Source organism: Panthera tigris, chromosome D1 (genome assembly GCF_018350195.1).
Source record: "Panthera tigris isolate Pti1 chromosome D1, P.tigris_Pti1_mat1.1, whole genome shotgun sequence".
NCBI classification, from domain to species: Eukaryota; Metazoa; Chordata; class Mammalia; order Carnivora; family Felidae; genus Panthera; species Panthera tigris.
In genome coordinates, this window is record NC_056669.1 from 92,631,016 (window position 1) to 92,650,599 (window position 19,584).

Here is a 19,584-nt window from a genome sequence, read left to right on the forward strand (position 1 = left end):
TAGGTTTCAGATTCTATACTCTTTCCTTCAAAGACAGTATGCACACCACTAAAACTAACACGAAGCCCTGGGGTGCCTGGGTGGCGCAGTTGGTTAAGCTTCTGACTCTTGATCTTGGCTCAGGCCATTATCTCAGAGTTTGTGAGTTTGAACTCCACATCCAGCTCTGAGCTGATGGTGTGGAGCCTGCTTGGGATTCTCTCTCCTTCTCTCTGCTTCGCCCCCCACTTGGGCACATGTGCTCTCTCTCAAAAAAAAAAAAAAGAAAAGAAAAGAAAAGAAAAAAAAGACTACATGAAGCCCTGGTAATGATGAATTTAAATTCAACAAAATATTTCTGAATACTAATTATGGGCCAGGTCTTGTACTTTATAAGCATAGGAGATAGATAGATAAAGATAGATAATAGATAAAAGATAGATAATAGATTTCTTGCTCTCAAAGAGCTCATTAAGAAGGGTAAGAGGAGACCCAAATACACACAAAACAAATATGCATTACCTAGTGATAGAAATTCTTCCAGTTAGCCAGTTAGCCAGAGACTTTACTAATCATTAAAACAGAAAACTAAAAGGGAGAAAAGAGAATTAGAACTCTTACAACTACAAAATAGAAACAAGAGCTAACTTTTGCTAGAACCAATCCAATGACATCCAGGAGCAGTTTCTTTCTCTTCAATGCTATCGTTCTTATTTCCAGAACTCCTTAAACTCCACCCATCCCAACACTTGTGTGGTCCAAAACATGGCTAGAGAACCTGAGAGCCTCACATCACACTCTTCTGAGATCATTTATAAAATACAGCGTCTCACATGGTAGTCATCAAACAAGACCTAAGATTTACTGTCTTTAACTGGCTTCTGTGCAGATCACTGAACAAGCAAATGTGGTCAAAGGGATGGGACATGCTGATCAATGCTTAAACCTTGGGTTTGGGTAAATTCCCCCAAACTGCTTGGCTAATGCTGGGGAAAGAGGCACATTCCCCATTGAAGACAGCACTATATATTGTTGGCTAGAGGAGGGTGTGAGTGAGTGAGCGAGTGAGCGAGTGTTAATGCATGGAACAAGTGTGATAACAGGACATTGTGATGGTGTGCAGAGCCTAGGAAGGCAACTGACAAGCGCTCACTATAGATATTGAGTTCAATTTAAATTGGTTGCGAAAAGAGAAAGTGGTCTTCTCCATGGGGAGGTGAGAGAAAAGTTCAAGAAGTTGATTTTTCAGTAGTTTAACTCTCACCACCTCTTTCAAGAAGATGTGGTATATATATATAATCATATCTCATGCATCAACCAGAGCCTAAAGAAAGTATTCATCCCTCACACACTACGTAGTCACACACTACGTTTTAAATACACCTGCAATAAGCTGAGGTACAACAATTAGTTCCCTAGTATTTCATCACCTTTGAAGGATATAATAAAATCTCCAGTCCTTTTCAACTGTAGATATGCACTAGAAAAGATGCTGCATGATGGCAGGGACTTTGTCATTTTCACCTGTTGGAACCCCATGATGCAAAACACTACAGGACATGTATTACAGGTTTGAGAGTGAATGAATGAATACATGAATGAAAGGATGAAGAGGGGTGCCTGGGTGGCTCAGTTGGCTAAGCGTCAGACTTCGGCTCAGGTCACGATCTCACTGTCCGTGGGTTCGAGCCCGCGTCGGGCTCTGTGCTGACGGCTCAGAGCCTGGAAGCCTGTTTCAGATTCTGTGTCTCCCTCTTTCTGACCCTCCCCCGTTCATGCTCTGTCTCTCTCTGTCGCAAAAATAAATAAACGTTAAAAAAAAAAAGTTAAAAAAAAAAAAGAAAGGATGAAGAAAGCCTTGCTGCAGAAATGATTGTAATAAGGTACTGAAGCTACCAAGTACACTTCCTCAAAATATGAAAGGAATAAGATAACTTTGTTTCTAACTCAACTGAAACCGTGTTTCCAACTCCACTGAAACTTTGCTTCCAAGTATTGGCAGCAGTCCCAAATTCTGTTTCCAAGGTAAACATGCCTAGGGTTAACGGATTTGTGAGTTTGATTCCTGTGTTGGGCTCTGTGCGGACAGCTCAGAGCCTGGAGCCTGCTTCAGATTATGTGTCTCCTCCTCTCTCTGCCCGCCCTTCCCATGCTCATGCTCTGTCTCTTTCTGTCTCTCAATAATAAGTAAATGTTAAAAAAAAATTTTAAAATATAAATTAAAAAAATATAAAAAGAAGAACCTTGCAAAATCTTCCAACATATGTTCTAGAAAAGCCCAGATATTCAAAATGCTCCAGGAGCAAAGGGTTACTTGATCAAATGCATTAGAACCACTGCATTCTATATCTTCTTTCAACATTCATATTCCATTCATTCCACGTGACTTTTAATTTGTATCTTACTCCTTACTTCATTTCTCTCTCTCCCCCCAAACAAGCTTTGTTTATTTCAGTTTAAATCACAATGCTTTCAAGTCATGGGCCTGAAAGTGTCATGTTTAATTTGCTAAATGAATATATATTCATTTACATTTTTATAAACTGTGCTTTTGTTTGATGAGGCATGGATGTTTGACTTGATTCATATGAGCTCCAATTTTCTATCAAGGAAAAGATGTAGCCACACTGCCATTACTGCGAAGAAAAAGCTGTATGTCTTTTGGAGATGGACTGCCACATTTCCAGAATTTCCTGACCTCTGCTTTCTGGTTGGCTGTGGACTCCGACACAGCTGTGACAAAGCCGGGTTGGGGACGGGAGAATAGAAGTGGGATATTTGTGTAAGAGGTACAAAGTCTCTGAGTGGGTTGAAAAGCCTTTTTTTTTCTTCCTCTTCTGTTTTAAAACCGATTTCTTCTCCCCATTCTCTGTTTTGCTTCATTCTGTGATTGATCTCTTAAGTTGTTATTATTATTCTGAACTAGACTGAAGTTCCTTGTCAACTGCTTAGGGAGTGTGATGGGATAAAGATTATTTCCTATGCATCTTTATTTGATTCTATTAGCACAATGTTACTAACACGGGGCAGTTCACAGCACAGCTATGTAAAGCTCATAGCACAGAATATCACATATATATGATGGGAGGTGAGCAGGGGGAAGGATGAGTTTTTAGGACACTGAAAACCTAAGCACAGGACCATGCTGTATTCTCCACATAAGCATGAGAGCTTACTATGGCTCAATTTGCTTCAAGAATCAAGAGAGCTGGACAGTTTGAAACATGCTCTGAAACAGAAATAAGCATATTATTAGGGGAAGTTATATGGAAATAGACAACAGTATAAGAAGAAATTTGTTATTTTCAAAACACTGGCAGGTCCCAACTATGCCAACATGCCATTTCTTGGTACACTATGCCCTGTGGAAAACACAGAGGTAACAGAAAAGTCAGGCCAAGGTATGCTATATTGCAATATAGATATATCTCTCTCCCAGGATATCAGGCCTGAAATCATTGTGACGTTTTTTAACATGATGGTCTTCTTGGATGGATAAGGGTGTGTATATTTAGCTAAGCAATCATTTGAACAGATATTTGCACTGGAAGCACTGGCAGAACCTGATGGACTAGAGCCCAGGTTTAATGGGCATTGTATGTAGTAGGAGATAGAACTTTACTCCCGAATGTTAAAGCCACTTTATCTGCTAAATCTTCAGTACTGGGTTAAATGACTTGGAAATTGTGTTAGTCACAGTTCTCCAAAGAAACAGAATCAACAGAGTAGAATATATATATATGTGTGTGTGTGTATATATATATGTATATATATGCATATATATGCATATATACACACATATATACACATATATATGCATACACATACACATATATATACATACATATATACACACACACACATACATACATACTCGGAGAGAATGAGAGAGAAAAAGAGAGAAAGAAAGAGAATGGAAGGGTGGGAGAGATTTGTTTTAAGGAATTGGCTCACACAATTGTGGAGGCTAGCAAGTCTATAATCTGCACGGTAGGACAGCAGGCTGAAAATTCTTGCAGGAGATGATGTTGTATTCTTCTTGAGTCTGAAGGCAGTCTGGAGACAGAATTCCTTCCTCTGTGGGGGATCTCAGAATTTTCTCTTATGGCCTTCAACTGATTGGATGAAGACAACTCACATTACGGATGGAAATCTGCCTTATTCAAAAGTCTACCGACTTAAATGTTAATTTTATTAAAAAAAATCTTCACAGCAATATCTAGACTTGTGTCTGACCAAACAGTTGGGCACCGTAGCATAATGAGCTGACACACAGATATAATTGTAACAGAACCAATAGTGGAGGGGTGTGTGTGTGTGTGTGTGTGCACATGTGTGTGTCTGTATTTGTTTTAGCTGTCTAATTTTTTGAAACAGATTGTTATTTAATCTCAACCTCATAAGTGACATTATGTATTAGAAACAAAAAAGGAAGCTGCTAAAAATATGGGAGAAATTTTTCAGGTTCACTCTCACCTGAGTTTGTCACAGATATCATTTTAGAAATATCTATAGTTTATTACCCTGTATTCAAAAGCTACAGATTGACTGAAAGAGGCTTAACTTTTTTAGAAAACAACAATTTAAAAACAAGAAATGAATCGGTTCAAATGTTTCCTCTCTGTGGCAAATTTTCACTTGCAAATTGAGAATGATAATACAGTGTCAGGCCTTCAGCCCCACAGAACTCTGAAATAGAAGAATGTAGGCATTGTGCTTTGGGAGGAAAGAGAGGCCATAAATATTACAAGGAACTCAACCCCTTCTTGTCTTATATAAACATCCTATGAAATGTTTTTTTTATTTATTTATCTTGTCCTAGGATCAACTTAATTAATATGTATCAAATGAGTCAGCAAGCTTATGCCACCACTGAACACATTGTACAAAAAAAGGGGTGATGCTTTATGCTCTTTACCCTTTTCAATTCTGGCAGTAATTCTATTTGGTACGGGTTCTAAGGCCATGGCAGTTGAATTTACCCAAGTTGAAAACCACCAGTCCAGTTGGCTCACACATGATTTTCATTTCCCTCCAGTTTGTTCTATTACTCTTCCGGGATTCATTTATAAAAGGAGGGGTTTGAACTGGATGCCATTGAAGGTCCATTTCAATTTTATTTCTAGCATTGTTAGTCATTCTAAGTCCTTATAAGTGGAGAGCAAGAATGCCACAGACTTTCTGCTTGGAAGTGCCACTATTGAGTTTGGGAAAAGATTGATCAGGGAAAAAAAAAAAAAAAATGAGACTACCTAACTCAGAACAGACTGCTCATTTTTTCATTCGATAGTTACTTCCTCCAGGCAAGAAACCAATTAGGGGTGGGATGATCTGGCTTAGATGGTGTAACCTGTTCCTTCTCTCCTTTGCAGGAAGGCATCAGTGTGCTCACTACCCATTCTGCCTTAGTCTTTAGAAAAACACAATTGTTATCACTGTGGTCCTCTCTTGTACTATTCTCCTCTTAAGACAAGGCCTCCAACAGTTTATTACCTTGTGTTTTTTTTTTTTTAATATATGGTTTTATTTACTTCCTCACTTGCTTCTTTATTGATTGCCATTTGATTTTTTTGGTTTTGCTTGTGTTAGCTTCCAAGTGTTTTTGAAAGTTCGTAAAAGGAATCCATCCTTGTGAAGTCCTTAGCAACCACTTTTTGTACCACAGGTGCCTGGGAAAAAAGGAGCAGTTTGGGGACCCATGGATTTGGGTCTTGGTTTGCCACTGATTATGAGACCAAGAACAATTTACTTTATCTCACTGATTTTCCCATCCCTTATTTCAAATACAGGAGTGTCCAGTTCTCTGAGCTCTCAATTTTCTTTGTTCTAAAAGTCTGTATTTTTTTTTACTCATCAGCCTAACTAAAAACAGAAATAAAAACAATAACCCAAAGTAAACATTAATCTGGACTAAAGAAGTATATTTCTCTGGGAAAAGATTTTTTTAGTTTATTTATTTATTTTAAAAATTTTTTTTAACGTTTATTTATTTTTGAGACAGAGAGAGACAGAGCATGAACGGGGGAGGAGCAGAGAGAGAGGGAGACACAGAATCGGAAGCAGGCTCCAGGCTCTGGGCCATCAGCCCAGAGCCCGACGCGGGGCTTGAACTCACGGACCGTGAGATCTGACCTGAGCTGAAGTCGGACGCTTAACCAACTGAGCCACCCAGGCGTCCCTATTTATTTATTTTAAAACATAGAGCACAAGCAGAGAAGGGGCAGAGAAAGAAGGAGAGGGAGAATCTCAACCAGGTTCAATGCCATCAGTGCAGAGCCCAATACAGGACTTGAACTCATGAACTATGAAATCATGAGCTGAGCCAAAACCAAGAGGTAGACATTTAACCAACTGAGCCACCCAGGTGCCCCAGAGAAGTGGGACTCGCCTGAAGTAGGGTTTGTGCTTTACCCACAGTGGGGCTCATGTTCACTTGAAGTGGGGCTTGAGCTCAAGCGATGTGGGACTCAGGGTCACAAACCATGACATCATGTTCTGAGCCAAAATCAGATGCTTAATGACTGAGACACCCAGGCACCCATCTGAGAATAGATTTTTAAAGTCCCCCATTTAGGTGAGCAAAATCCTAGGTTTAGCACCTGGATTCCAACAATAAACATTTGTACTGCAAAAGGCATACGTGAAGAGCAGCTTAGCACAGGGAGTCTATGCCATGGGCTTCTGGCTGCTCCTGTCTGTGACTGTGGTTCTATGATGAATACTCAAGTTTTATCAGGTCAGATACGGTTTCCAGAGAAAAAGGCTAGAGAGATTACAACCAAAGAATGTTTACTTCTGCATTCTAGTTAGTGTAGTAAATTTAATGTTTACTTTGGGGCCCAAAGGAATGTGGTAGGAATCTATTAAAAATATTACACAGCGGTGGAAACTGAACAAAGGACTAATTTAACTATTTCCTTCTTTTCACTGTCAGATGTGTTTCAACGGTGAGGTGGGAGTATTTGAGGGAACTGGTATAATGATACTTTTGAAATGTAATAAGTCTCTGGAAGGTTGTTATCCACTCTGTTGATGTTGGCTACTTCAGAGAAGTAGGATTGCGTGGCCTGGTAGAAGAGAGGAGGAAATTGGTAATTTTTAAATGCTTTTCATTACTATTTGCTTTATTATGAGGAATGATTATGACTCTCAAGTCCGTATTTGTTTTCCATAAACTTATATCGTTTATCTATTGGTATAGATTTGATAGACTTCGGCTTGGGCTGGATGCCCAAGGTTAATAATTACAAGCAGCAAATGAGACAGCGAACATGAAAACATTTGCTAACTTTATGAGTTATAAAAACCATAAGTAAGGGTCTGTTGTCCCTAGAAGTACCCACAGAAAGCCCTGCATCATAACCCTATTGGTTTAGTATATGCTACGCGGCATAGTTCTCCGAGCATGGTATACAAAAATGTCTTCCACTGAAGCATTCATTTATTTTTCTTTAAAACATATTCAGTTATTCAACTAATCTTTGGAAGGGCCTGCTATGTGTGCTGGCTTCTGTTTTGGGGACAGGATACACTATGAGTACTCCAGACAAGGTACCTGTCCTCCTGGACTTTACACTTGAAAGAGGAGAGAGGGCCAATATGCAAATATGCAAAACAAAATCAAACAACCTGACAAAAACAGATTGTTATGGTTGTCATGAAGAGTGGCAATATGATAGAGAAGGACTAAGACAGGCCAAATGTAGGTGGTCTGTGTGTGATGGAAGAATCTAGTCATATTTATGGTAAAATAAGAGGTGTGAGTTGGATCAGGTTAAACAGCCAGGTAAATACTATGTTCTTTCAAACACACTGTCATGCTCACATCACAGACTGTCACCCATGAGTTCCTTGAAGGGTGTGTTCATATGTCATGGATGTTCACTTATCTTTTTTTTTTTTTTAAGAAAGAAAACCCAAAGTTTATTTTCTTGCAAAATTGTTATGAAAACTAATTAGCAGAGAGATTGAGGTATCACTGTATAGTTTTCTTTATCAGGAAGAATGCAGGTTTGGGATATGGAAAACCTGGGTTCATGCCTGCTTCTTTCCTAACTGTGATCTTAGGAAACCTGATTTTCTGCATCTGTATAACAAAAGCATTTGAAAAGGTGACCTCTATTATTCCTTGCTTCTACTAGATGTATGAGTCTGAATATAAACAAATAGTTGTTCTGTTTAAATTGCTTTTCCTTGAAGAGAGTTAATCCTATATCTAAAAAGCAATTAAGTTGAAAGCAAGGACAAGGATTAAAGCAAACTCAAGGACCGTTAGGAAAACCACCCTCGGTTAAAACTGTTCATGTATGAGGTTGCCTAATCTATGGGGAAAACCAAGGGGACTTTCATCAAATAGGTCTAAGTTAAAAATCCCCCAATTGTCATTTACCAGCTATGTAACACTGTACAAGTTTTAATTTTTTTAATGTTTATTTTATTTTTTTTTTGAGAGCGAGCAAGAGAGAGAGAGAGAGCGAGAGAGAGAGAGAGCAGGTGCACACCAGCAGGGGAGGGACAGAGAGGTAGAGAGAGAATCCCAAGAGGCTCCTGGCTGTCAGCACAGAGCCTTACGCAAAGGGTGAGATTGTGACCTGAACTGAAATCAAGAGTCATATGCTTAACCGACTGAGCCACCCAGAGACCCCAAGTTTTAAGTTTTTTTAATCTACTTTGAGTATCAGTTGTCTCACCTATAAAATACATGCTAGGATTAAATGATATGATGCTTTTAATAAGTCCAGCACAAAAAAAGTCACTCTGTAGATGCTAACTGCAGGTAAACCTCACTCAGCAGCATATCACCCTATTACCAGCCAGTGAAAATGGGGGTGGGGGGTGAAATCTCTTGTAACTTCTCATTCATCATGCATACTGGGTCTTGCCTATCTTTAACTGGCATTCAACAGAATGCCCTTTTGTTTACAACACAGTGGTCTTTCTATCTGCCCTTAATATCTTATATTCTAGCCCATGGCCATGAATATCAGCAAATATTTTAATTATTTTCCAAAGAAGAAGCAAACAAAACATTATTTCAGTGTTTTGACTACATACTGGATGTTAAAATGTAATCTTAATAGAACCAGAGACGGTTGGGTGTCAGATGGGTGAGAGTCTTACTTTACACCTAAAAATTGCTACTATTTGTACTACAAAGACAATTATAATAAATGTTCAAAGGTGGCTAGCCAATAAACTTCTCTAAATTTCTGTAGAACGTAAGTAATAAGATTTTCATAGGGATTCATTTCTAAGTATCTCATATAATACTGATTCTTTTAAAACTCTCATTTTCAAGAAAGTATCTCCTGTGATAATTGAAGCAGAAATGTTATACATTTTAATATGCTTGCTTATTTTTGTTATGTTCCCTTAGTTTGGGTAGATTTTTGTTTCTTTGTTTGGTCTGTATTTTCTGCTTTGCCTATTTTGAAAAGCTAAGATTTCAGATAAGCCTGAAATAGGAACCAAATATGAAGTCTTTAAAATCAGATGCCTAAGAGGGATAACTAAGCGCCTATCTCAATGACTTGACAAGCATCAATTTCTTCTCCTGTTATATGAGCATAATATTTACTACCTGGTAGGAATATTATAAAAAGGAAATGAAATAACATACATGAAAGTATTTATAAATTAGGAAGCACCAAACAAATGATTACTGGATACGTGTTCTGTCACTCATACCATCTAACACTCGGTTCATTATACAAGTCAATTTCACTTGTTAGCTTCATTATCATCATACTGAATTTTAAACTCAAGAATGGCTGGCTGTGGCCAGGAAGTCCATCTTTTATAACCAATGAAATAGATTCAGGAGGCCTCACATGAATTAATAACAGAATCAGGACACCTGCTACCCAGGCAGATTGGCCAAAATCTGGGGCCAATAGTACAACCAAAACAACAGATTATCACTTTGGTACTTCTAGACTAATTCTGAATTATAGTAGGGGACAAATTTAATGCTTTAAAACAAATTCTGAGTTTTCAAAAAGCGTGTAAGAAGTTGAATGAGACTTTCTTCCACCCTAACAATCAGTAAAAGACAGTAAGCTAAAAAATCAGTTATAGCTTCTAAAATTTCATCAGATAGCTAAGGGCACAAAGAGCCTAAGGGAATGAAATTCCAGAAGAAGACAAGCTTATCCTAGGAGAGAAAGACTCATGTCTGATGAATTCATTCCTAATAGAATGGCAAAAAGAAGAGTAAATGTACCCTGAATGGGGGTAAAGAGAAACAAGCCACACTTTTTGTAACTCTTCAATGTCTCTCTGAGGTTGGCATGATATCTTACAGTTCAGAAGGGCTCCAGTCACAGAGTAAGTTTCCATTCACCCGAACTTCCTTCCCCTGGGACACACTCATAGTATACCCAAGGCTCAGCAGAGGGAACCTTTTCCAGTTGTGCCAGAACTTCCTGTTTTCAAGGTGGTGACCTGAGGCTGGGTTAGGGCATGGGACCTGAGAGAAAATCATGAAGGGTCATGCATGGCAGCAACTCATGGAGGCTGAGGGCAGAGGTGGAGGGTGGACAGGTCTCTTGAGGTAATAGAAGTTATGGAGGGATGAAGGGAAAAATAATTCCTGGAGGCTGAAAACATCTTGTGACAGTAGTAAAGAGAGAGAGAGAGAGAGAGATTGAGAGAGAGAGAGAGAGAGAGGATTCTTCTATGGTTTGGAAAAATGGTAGGTAGGCAAAAAAAAAAAAAACAAAAAACAAAAAACCACACATAGAAAGCTTTATCAAGTCTTGCTGCAAAGAAGCAAGGTAATGTGACCCATGATTTAGGAAATACAATTAATAAAAGCAACCACCAGGAATTAAGCAAGCAATTGCTGATGTGAAAAAGAACACACTTCAGGAAATCAAATACTCTGAATAAAAATGGATAAAGACAAGGAAAATTGAAATCATTGCTGACTACAGGAAGAATGAATGAAGAAAAAGGGCAAAATAGTTCTTTAAATAATGGCTTCAGGAAACCAAAGGAGAGTATATTCTCCAAATGGGACACTGAAGAAAGAGCCTCAAATAAATAAAAGCAGGTAAAAATGATATTTAAATAGAATTTAATATAGGGGAACTTGGGTGCAACTTCAGCTCAGGTCATAATCTCTTGGTTCATGGGTTCAAGCCCTGCATCAGGCTCTGTGCTGACAGATTGGAGCCTGGAGCCTGCTTTGGATTCTGTCTCTTCCTCTCTCTCTCTCTCTCTGCCCTCTCCTGGCCATGCTCTCTCTCTCTCTCTCTCTCTCTCTCTCTCTAAAATAAACAAACATTAAAAACATATTTAAAATGTATATATAGATATAGATATAGATAATATAGAAGATTGGCAATGACTATCTAATATACATTTTGCATGGTTCTTGGAAAAGAAAAAAAATACAACACTTGCACAGAATCTTTCAAACAACAATTTAAAAAAATTCTCCAGGAAAAAAGAAAATATAATTCATTATTAAAAAATAAAGCACATGGCCTAAAATGTATCAAAAGATGCCTGACTTAATCCATAAAAAATGATATGTAAACTAAAACAGTATTAAAATACTATGCCACATGGGCTCCTGGGTGGCTCAGTCAGTTAAGCATCCAACTTCAGCTCAGTTCATTATCTCATGGTTCATGAGATCAAGCCTGGCATCAGACTTGCTGTTGTCAGGGCGGAGCCTGCTTGGGATCCTCTGTTCTCCTCTCTCTCTGCACCTCCCCCACTTGTGCATACACTCTCTCTCTTTCAAAATAAATACACTTTAAAAAATAAATAAAATACTATGCCACAACTGTCAATTTAGCAAAATTTAAATTTGGCAGCATTCTTTACTGGAGAGTTTAGAAAGAAGAAAACATGCATTCTCACGTATTTCAGGTAGAAGTACAAAATGTAGAAATCCAATGCTGAACATTTTTTCAACATCTAATAAATTTTTTAAGTGTTTTTATTTGTTTTGAGAGAGACAGAGACAGCACGAGTGGGGAAAAGGCAAAGAGAGGGTGACAGAGAGGATCCCAAGTAGGCTCTATGCTCCCAGCACAGAGCCCAAGGTGGGGCTCAAACTCATGAAACCCCGAGATCATGACCTGAGCTGAAACCAGGAGTTGGATGTTTAACCGACTGAGACACCCAGGCACCCCTCTAATAAAAAATATTTTTGTCTTTTGATCCAGTAATCTCACCTCTAGGAATCATTCCTGAAGATACATCTCCAGAAATATATAAAATATGCATAAGAGTATTCACTGTCCCATTAATTGTAATAGTAAAATATTTAATACTACCCAAATGTCCCATAATATGAGACATAAAAACGGTGGAATATTATGACATCCTAAAAAAAACACACCCACACATAAGCAAATAAAGCAAGGCAGTTTTCTGCTCCCTGTTTTGGAGTGCTCTCCAAGAGAAAGAAGGGACGAAGATCAATGTATCTAGTAATTTTCTTTTTATATAAGAAAGAAATGGACATAAGGATATGTTAGGCAAGATATATCACAGGAGACATAAACAACAAACTAATACTTATTAGTTATCGGGCTTGGGATGTTGGAAACTGCAGTGGAAGAAAAGAAAAATAGAAGGAAAACTTTTCTGAGTATGTCTTTCTGAACTACTTTAAATGCTTTATACATCCAAAAAGGAAAACGAAATGCAAAAGGTACAGAATTTAAACTTGAAAACAGACTGAATCATTCATCCTAGCTATATATCATGTGTCTAATATATCCATTGGAAGAAAAGAATTAGTTTAGTAATACAAACATAGTTCTCTGTAGGACACATTCAGTGGGACCGAACAAAAACGTAAACAACTGCAAATAACTTCACTTACAAGGCTTATTGTTTATATATTATTGATTGTGCAATTAGGATTAATTTTTGAATCTCACTGAAGAAAACAGAGAGGTAAATATTTAACTATTATTAGGAAAAAGATTTTAGTGTCAGAGAAAAGACATAGAAACTTGTTAGCACGTGTCCAGGAAGAGCCTAGGAAGAGTAGCATCCCAGAAGACTGGGATCTACATCCTGGCTAACTCCAAGGAAGGAAATTAGAGGGTGAACCTGGGACTTTTTTCTATTCTGGAAAGCAGGGAGGGCTCAAAACCACGTGGGGGCATATCAAAAAGAGCCAGAAGCTAACTTACAGGGCACTCCTGGACCAAATTTGGCATAATTTGAGGATAAAACAGAAAAATGTTGATACTTGATTTTAAAACATTGCATACATTTAAAAAAATGGTGATAATTAAAACAAAACAGAGAAAGAAATACACACACATATACACACTTGCCATCAGTGGAAGTGATTGTTATACCGATGCTTTCCTATGAAAATTAGTAATATGAGAGAAATAATTAAACTTTCTCTCTCTCTATTTAAGATTACCTGTTTACCCTCAAGTTGCTGTGGCAAAGTTCTTTTTCAGAAGCATGCCACCTAATACGTGGACTGAATATGATACAAAAAACACCATTTTGAAGCCCCCCGTGAATTCATTGTTTCAGAAAGTGCTCGATGCTGAAATCATTAGTGTTATTAGTCTTATGATGCCAAAGAATCAGGTTACTTGCTAATAGTCATTAGAGAACCCTCAAAGAAGCAATCTGGCAACCATACTTTCCAGAACTAGTCAGACATAGAATCATTAATATTGAAACAACCTGACAACATATACCTCCTGATACAAAACAAAATGAAGTACACAGCATTGTTCAAGTTTTTTTTCTTTTTTCTTTTTTTTGTCAAGATTGCAGACCTAATTTACAGCTTATAATACAAAGAAGATAGAGAAAAAAAAAAGTTAATGTGTTCCACAAGAGAACAATGTGGCAATGCCACAATATAAGACATTTTACAGAACAAGTGGACCATCAAGAATAAATATCGGGGAGAAATGAGGAATTTTTGTGGATTAAAAAGGACTAAAAAAATCTAACAAATACAATGCACGAGCTTCAAGATACAGTGTAGGATCTTTTTTTTGGACAAAGGAGGAAATTTAAGCATTAACATTATGTTAGCTAATATCAGGAAATTAATTTTCATTTTCTTAAGTGTGATGATTTGAGGCAATACAGAAAATGTTCTTATTTTTAGCAGAAACTTATTGAATTATTTAGGGGTAAACTATCACGACTTACAGAGCAGCTCACTTTCAACCTTTCAACTGATAGATCAATCTTTAATCTACCAAGGATTATATAGACTTGATAGAAAGATAGACTGATGAATAAAATGGTAAAACAAATATGGGCAAATGTTTTTTAATATAGTGGTGGGTATACAGTAATTATTACTACTCTTTTAATATCTCAAAATTATTTCACTATTTTCTATTTCATAAGGTTTCATTATAACTGCCTGTAATGTGAGCAGCTCCTGAGAGACAATATAAATCTTCTTGGGGTGATGTTCAAATTAGAGCAGTCATCTGGTTAATTTGGCATTGGTTAGCTGTCTGACCAATATTCATTCTCTTAATCTCTTTGATGTCAGAAACTGGACATTGTGCCCCACTGAAAAATGCCCTTGCAAATAAGGGAAGCCATTAAAGGTAGTTATTTGGTGGGGTACCTCGAAAAGTCCCTTAATTTCTTCTTCCTTTGTTTTGTGCTGATTGGTGCATCAAGTCAGTGGGCTGAAGGAAGCTTTAGCTACCACATTGGTCTATGAGCTGGTGTGCCAAGGACTGTGGAGTAGGAAGAGAGAAAATGCCTGGTTCCACTTATGTGTGTGGATTTCCTATTGTTAGTCTTATTTTTTTAGAAATTAAAAAAAATGTTTAATGTTTATTTATTTTGGAGACAAAGAGACAGAGCATGAGCAGGGGAGGGGCAGAGAAAGAGGGAGACACAGAATCTGAAATAGGCTCCAGGCTCTGAGCTGTTAGCACAGAACCCGAAGTGGGGCTCGAACACAGGAACTGGGAGATCATGACCTGAGCCAAAGTCGGACGCTCAACCGATTGAGCCACCCAGGCACCCCTAGAGTTTTTTTTAATGAGAGAAACATAAAACCTTTTTGTTTAAGTCACTATAATCTTGAGGCTGTTATTACTTTCAGTTTAACGTAATCGTAACAATATAACATTTGTAAATAATTTTCTTGTCCAGATTCTGGTCACGGTTACATGAGGAAAATTTTCATGGCTATCTGTTTTAGACTGTCCGATGGCCCTCAGATGATGCCATGTCCTAATCCCTAAAACCTGTGAGTGTCATCTAAAATGAAAAAAAAAAAAAAAAAAAAAAGACTCTGCAGATGTGATTACATTAGGGATTTTGAGACGGGAAGATTATCCTGAATGATCCAGGTGAACTTTCACAGAAATCAACACATTCAACATAGGGAGGAAGAGAGTGGAGAAGGCAATGTGACCACAGAGACAGAGATTGGAGGGGTTGTGGCCACAAGCCAGGGAATGCTAGCAGTCACCAGAAGCTGGAAGAAGCAAAGAATGATTCTCCTTTAGTGAATCTCCCTTAGAGCTCCCAAGTGAGCTCAGCCTGACCGACACTTTGAGTTTAACCCATTAAAACTTATAATGGACTTCTGGCCTCCAGACCTGTGAGAGAACAAATTTCTGTTGTTTTAAGCCATGAAGTTTGAGGTAATTTGTTACAATTGCTACAAGAAATGAATACAACCTCCATTTCCATACACAAAAAGCAATTAGCCAGTTTTATGCTTTGCATTCGTTTCACATTTATAGCATCCCAACTGGATTGTGTTCTGCAATCTGGTTATATTTCCAAATCGAGATCTAATTGAAGGCAAATTCTAAAGCAGAATTAAAGAGCTCTAAGCTTCCTGGTGCGCTCACCAACAGAAACAGACACAACTAACCTTTTCTGATAGCTTTCTTTGGGCTGGTGGTTGCTTATCTCAGCTAATCGAAACAACCCAAGGAGGTAGAGAATTTGCTGTTTTGCTATTTAAAGATTGGAAAACAGTAGTTCGTACAATTTAAGAACTCATGTATTGGCAGGGCCCATCTCAAGACCAGAGCCGTCTGACTCCACAGTCCATGCTTTTAATCACTAAGACTCAAAATTTCTGAAGATAAAGAACTGATCTTGGAGTTGAGTCTACCCTAGGATACCTGGTACATTCGAGTTACCAGGTAACTTTTCTAACTAGTTGACATGAAATGTGAAATAGACTTCTATTGAAATTTTCCTCTATTATCTTATATAATTTTACTAGGTCACAAAATTTTACTAGGCATTACTAGCAAATTGAAGATGTTACTAAACATGGATTGTTGTGTTCTCTGGTATATGAAGACATCTTTGGTGTATCCTCATCAGCAAGGTTAGCTAGAGTTTGACACCTGAGGTGTTAGGGTGCAAAGGAACTCCAAAATGCTTGCAAATGCAAATCTATTATCTTGTAGGGAATTTTGAAACAGTTCTCAACTGCTAAAACAAATTATAAAACCTACCTGCTTAACTGAGAGAAAAGGATTTTCATTAGGAAAGAAAAACTAGCAATACAACGCATTAAAAAAATAAATAAAAAAGAGTTCTAACAAGAATATGTCTAAATGATCAGGTTTTTTATTAGTTTATTTTCAAATGTGTAGAGAGCACCGAGTGCAAGAATTTTTTATCATAAGAAAAAATTTATCTTGATTTTAGAGCTAATTATAGGTTTTGATACTATTCAGTTACTTACTAGCTTTTATGATATCTGCCAATTTTGTTATAAAAATGTTATAAATGTTATAAAGCATAAAAAAATGCTTTTCATTTTGCTAAACACTCCCAAGAATTGCGCAATCTCAAACTCACAACATTGCAAGGTATGTATATTACTTACACCCATGGGATGGGTGAGTAAAGTAAAATTTGAGGTTTTTAAAGAGCTATCCATAGGCACACTGGAAGCAACTGTAAAACTGGCTCTTCAACTGGTCTTTCAGAGTTCAAAGGCTATGCAGAAATTTATCTGCATTAAACTGTAAGGAAGCTGTAAGAAAATCCCAGAGGTAAAAAAAAAATACTAACTAAAAAAAGGACAAACAGAATTTGTGTGTATGTAAGCACTTGGCAGATGCAATTCCAATGCTTAACTTGAGTCATTTAAAGTCACAGGGAAATAACCAAAAAAAAAAAAAAAAAGAAAGGAAACTATCTGCAATGACCTTCCTGGTATCTTGTCCTTGTAACTCTAACTTGTACAAGCAGAATTCACTAAATCTCTCTGGGTATTTGACCCTTATTCAGATCATAATGCCACATAGTCTCAGGGGGCAAATACACAAGTCATTTGTCAGCAATATATTTATAAAATAGCAGTGAATCAACCTTGCTGTCAGCTTTCCTTTGACTATGGTATTCTCGTTCTCCATGAAGGGGTTCTTTCTTGCTCAGTAATGATTAGGAGCTTGTCTAGTATTTCATTTCTCTCAGAGTTTAAGTTGTTGCCCTTGGCCCTTTGACTTCCAATAGCTGAATCTTCTCTTTCTACTGCTGGCTCTCCCCAATGTTGCCTGTCTCTTTGGATTTCACCATGATGGAATCCTAAATGGATTCCTCCGGGTTACAGCTTTTGTACTTTGAATTCATTTAGGACTTTTTACTTCCTGTCTTTCCCTTTGTCTTGAATCTTTAACTGGAACTTTCTATCTACCTCCATTTTTCCTGCCCTTATGCTCATACTTGAGTCACCTACCTTTCCATGGCTAATGTTAAGTCCCATTTTTAGCATTCTCTCATTTGAATGACCTTATGGCTGCCCAGCAGTATTTTGAAGGATTTTCTTCTGTTGTTTTTTTTTTTTTTTTTTTGAAAGAGTATGATGGAGTGTGATATATGTTTGAATGTCCTTATGGTTTGCAAAGGTTCCTCCTCTATTATATAGATATAGATACAAATATAAATATAGATATAGATGTAGATTAGATATAGATATAGATAGATATGCATGATATGATATAAAGGAGTATGATATAATAGAAAACAGGATCAAAGATTTGGGGCTCAGATAGACCTGAGTTAGATTCATAGCCCTGCCATTTACTCACTTTGTAACTGGAAAAGCCACCTGGAAATACTCCCTTTCTCTTCTGTTGGAGGAGGTAAATATACCACATTTATTGTCACCAGGTCCCATCCACCTTCTTCCCTTAAGTTCTGTCAAATTCAACTCCTTTAATCCATCCTATTGTATTACTTTAACTCAGGTCCTTATAATGTAGAGACTTCTACCATGTCATGTAGCGACTTCTAATAGGTTTGAGTTTTATTTGAGTTTTACTTCTCTTAAAGTTCATTCTCTTTACTGCCTCCATAATCTCCCATGGTTTTACAGGTCACTCTCTGCTGAGAATGCCCTTCCCTCTGCTACTTAAACTAATTCCTAGTCATTTTCCAAAACTCCATTTAGACATTACCACTGTGGGGAACACCTTAGGTGACCCCTCAACTGTCTCCTTGCTCCACCCACACACATACTCAGCAACTCCTTTGGTTGGATAGGCTTCTTAATATAATCCCAAAGAACCCTTCAAAATACTTTATATTAGTGTTTACCAGGCTGAGTTGTTATTGTTTATATATGAGTTTATCCTTAGAGATACTTATATTTATTCCGGGAACTTATATTTATTCCACTGTCTGCAGTTCCTAGCATAGTGACTGGGACATTTTAAGTACGCAGAAATATTCATTATACAAAGATTGAAGTGACCACTGCTACTCCCAGAAGCAATTGAGAGCTCGGGATAAATGGAACTCCACTTTATCCTTCAGCAACATGAGTTTTTCTTTTTTTTCTTTTTTCTTTTCTCTATCATTTTCTTTTTCACCTCCAGCTGTGAGGCTCATATGTCAGCTCCCATTCACTGTTTATGTTTGAAGATACATGTTAAGGCAGGGAAGTGGGATAATTTTACTTAGTTTTTTTTTTTTTTTAATTTCTGCTGTAAGTAGTACCTGAACTGATGATCCATTCATTCATTTATTCATCTAATACACATTTATTAAGCAGTCACCATGTGTCTGGATCTCTATTGAGGAGCTATAGGTAGCCTCTAAAAGAAGAAAAGGAAAAAAGAAGAAAGAAATATACTTTAAAGCTCATAGTATAATAGAAATACATGGTTGTAAATACCCACTCTACCTTACCGACTTGCTTTATGGAAAAGGAGTTCCCTTCATCATTATATCATTTTTATTTCAAACAGTGTCTGATATATACTAAGTGTTCGATAAATGTGTTAAATAAATAAAATGTATAAATACATACACACATACACAGATGTATAAATAAAATGTATAAACACAAATAAAATGTATTAGGTTCCATATCAAATACTTAATTCCAGAAGTTGGAGCTTACTCAAAGTTGTGGGTTCTTTTCTCCTCTGCCTTTCAGCAGTACTTGGCCAAGCTCACATCGATCTTTGAGTTATTATTAGATAAAGTACTCATCTGCCTTTTCACCACTCCTGCACCCAAAGACATCACCTTACATTAGTGGACACTGGACATGACACAATGTCAAGCTGGGCTTCTCTAATGAAATTCTGGATGCCTCTGGGATAACCTATAACTTGACCTTGTAGTGGATGCATGTATGGTACA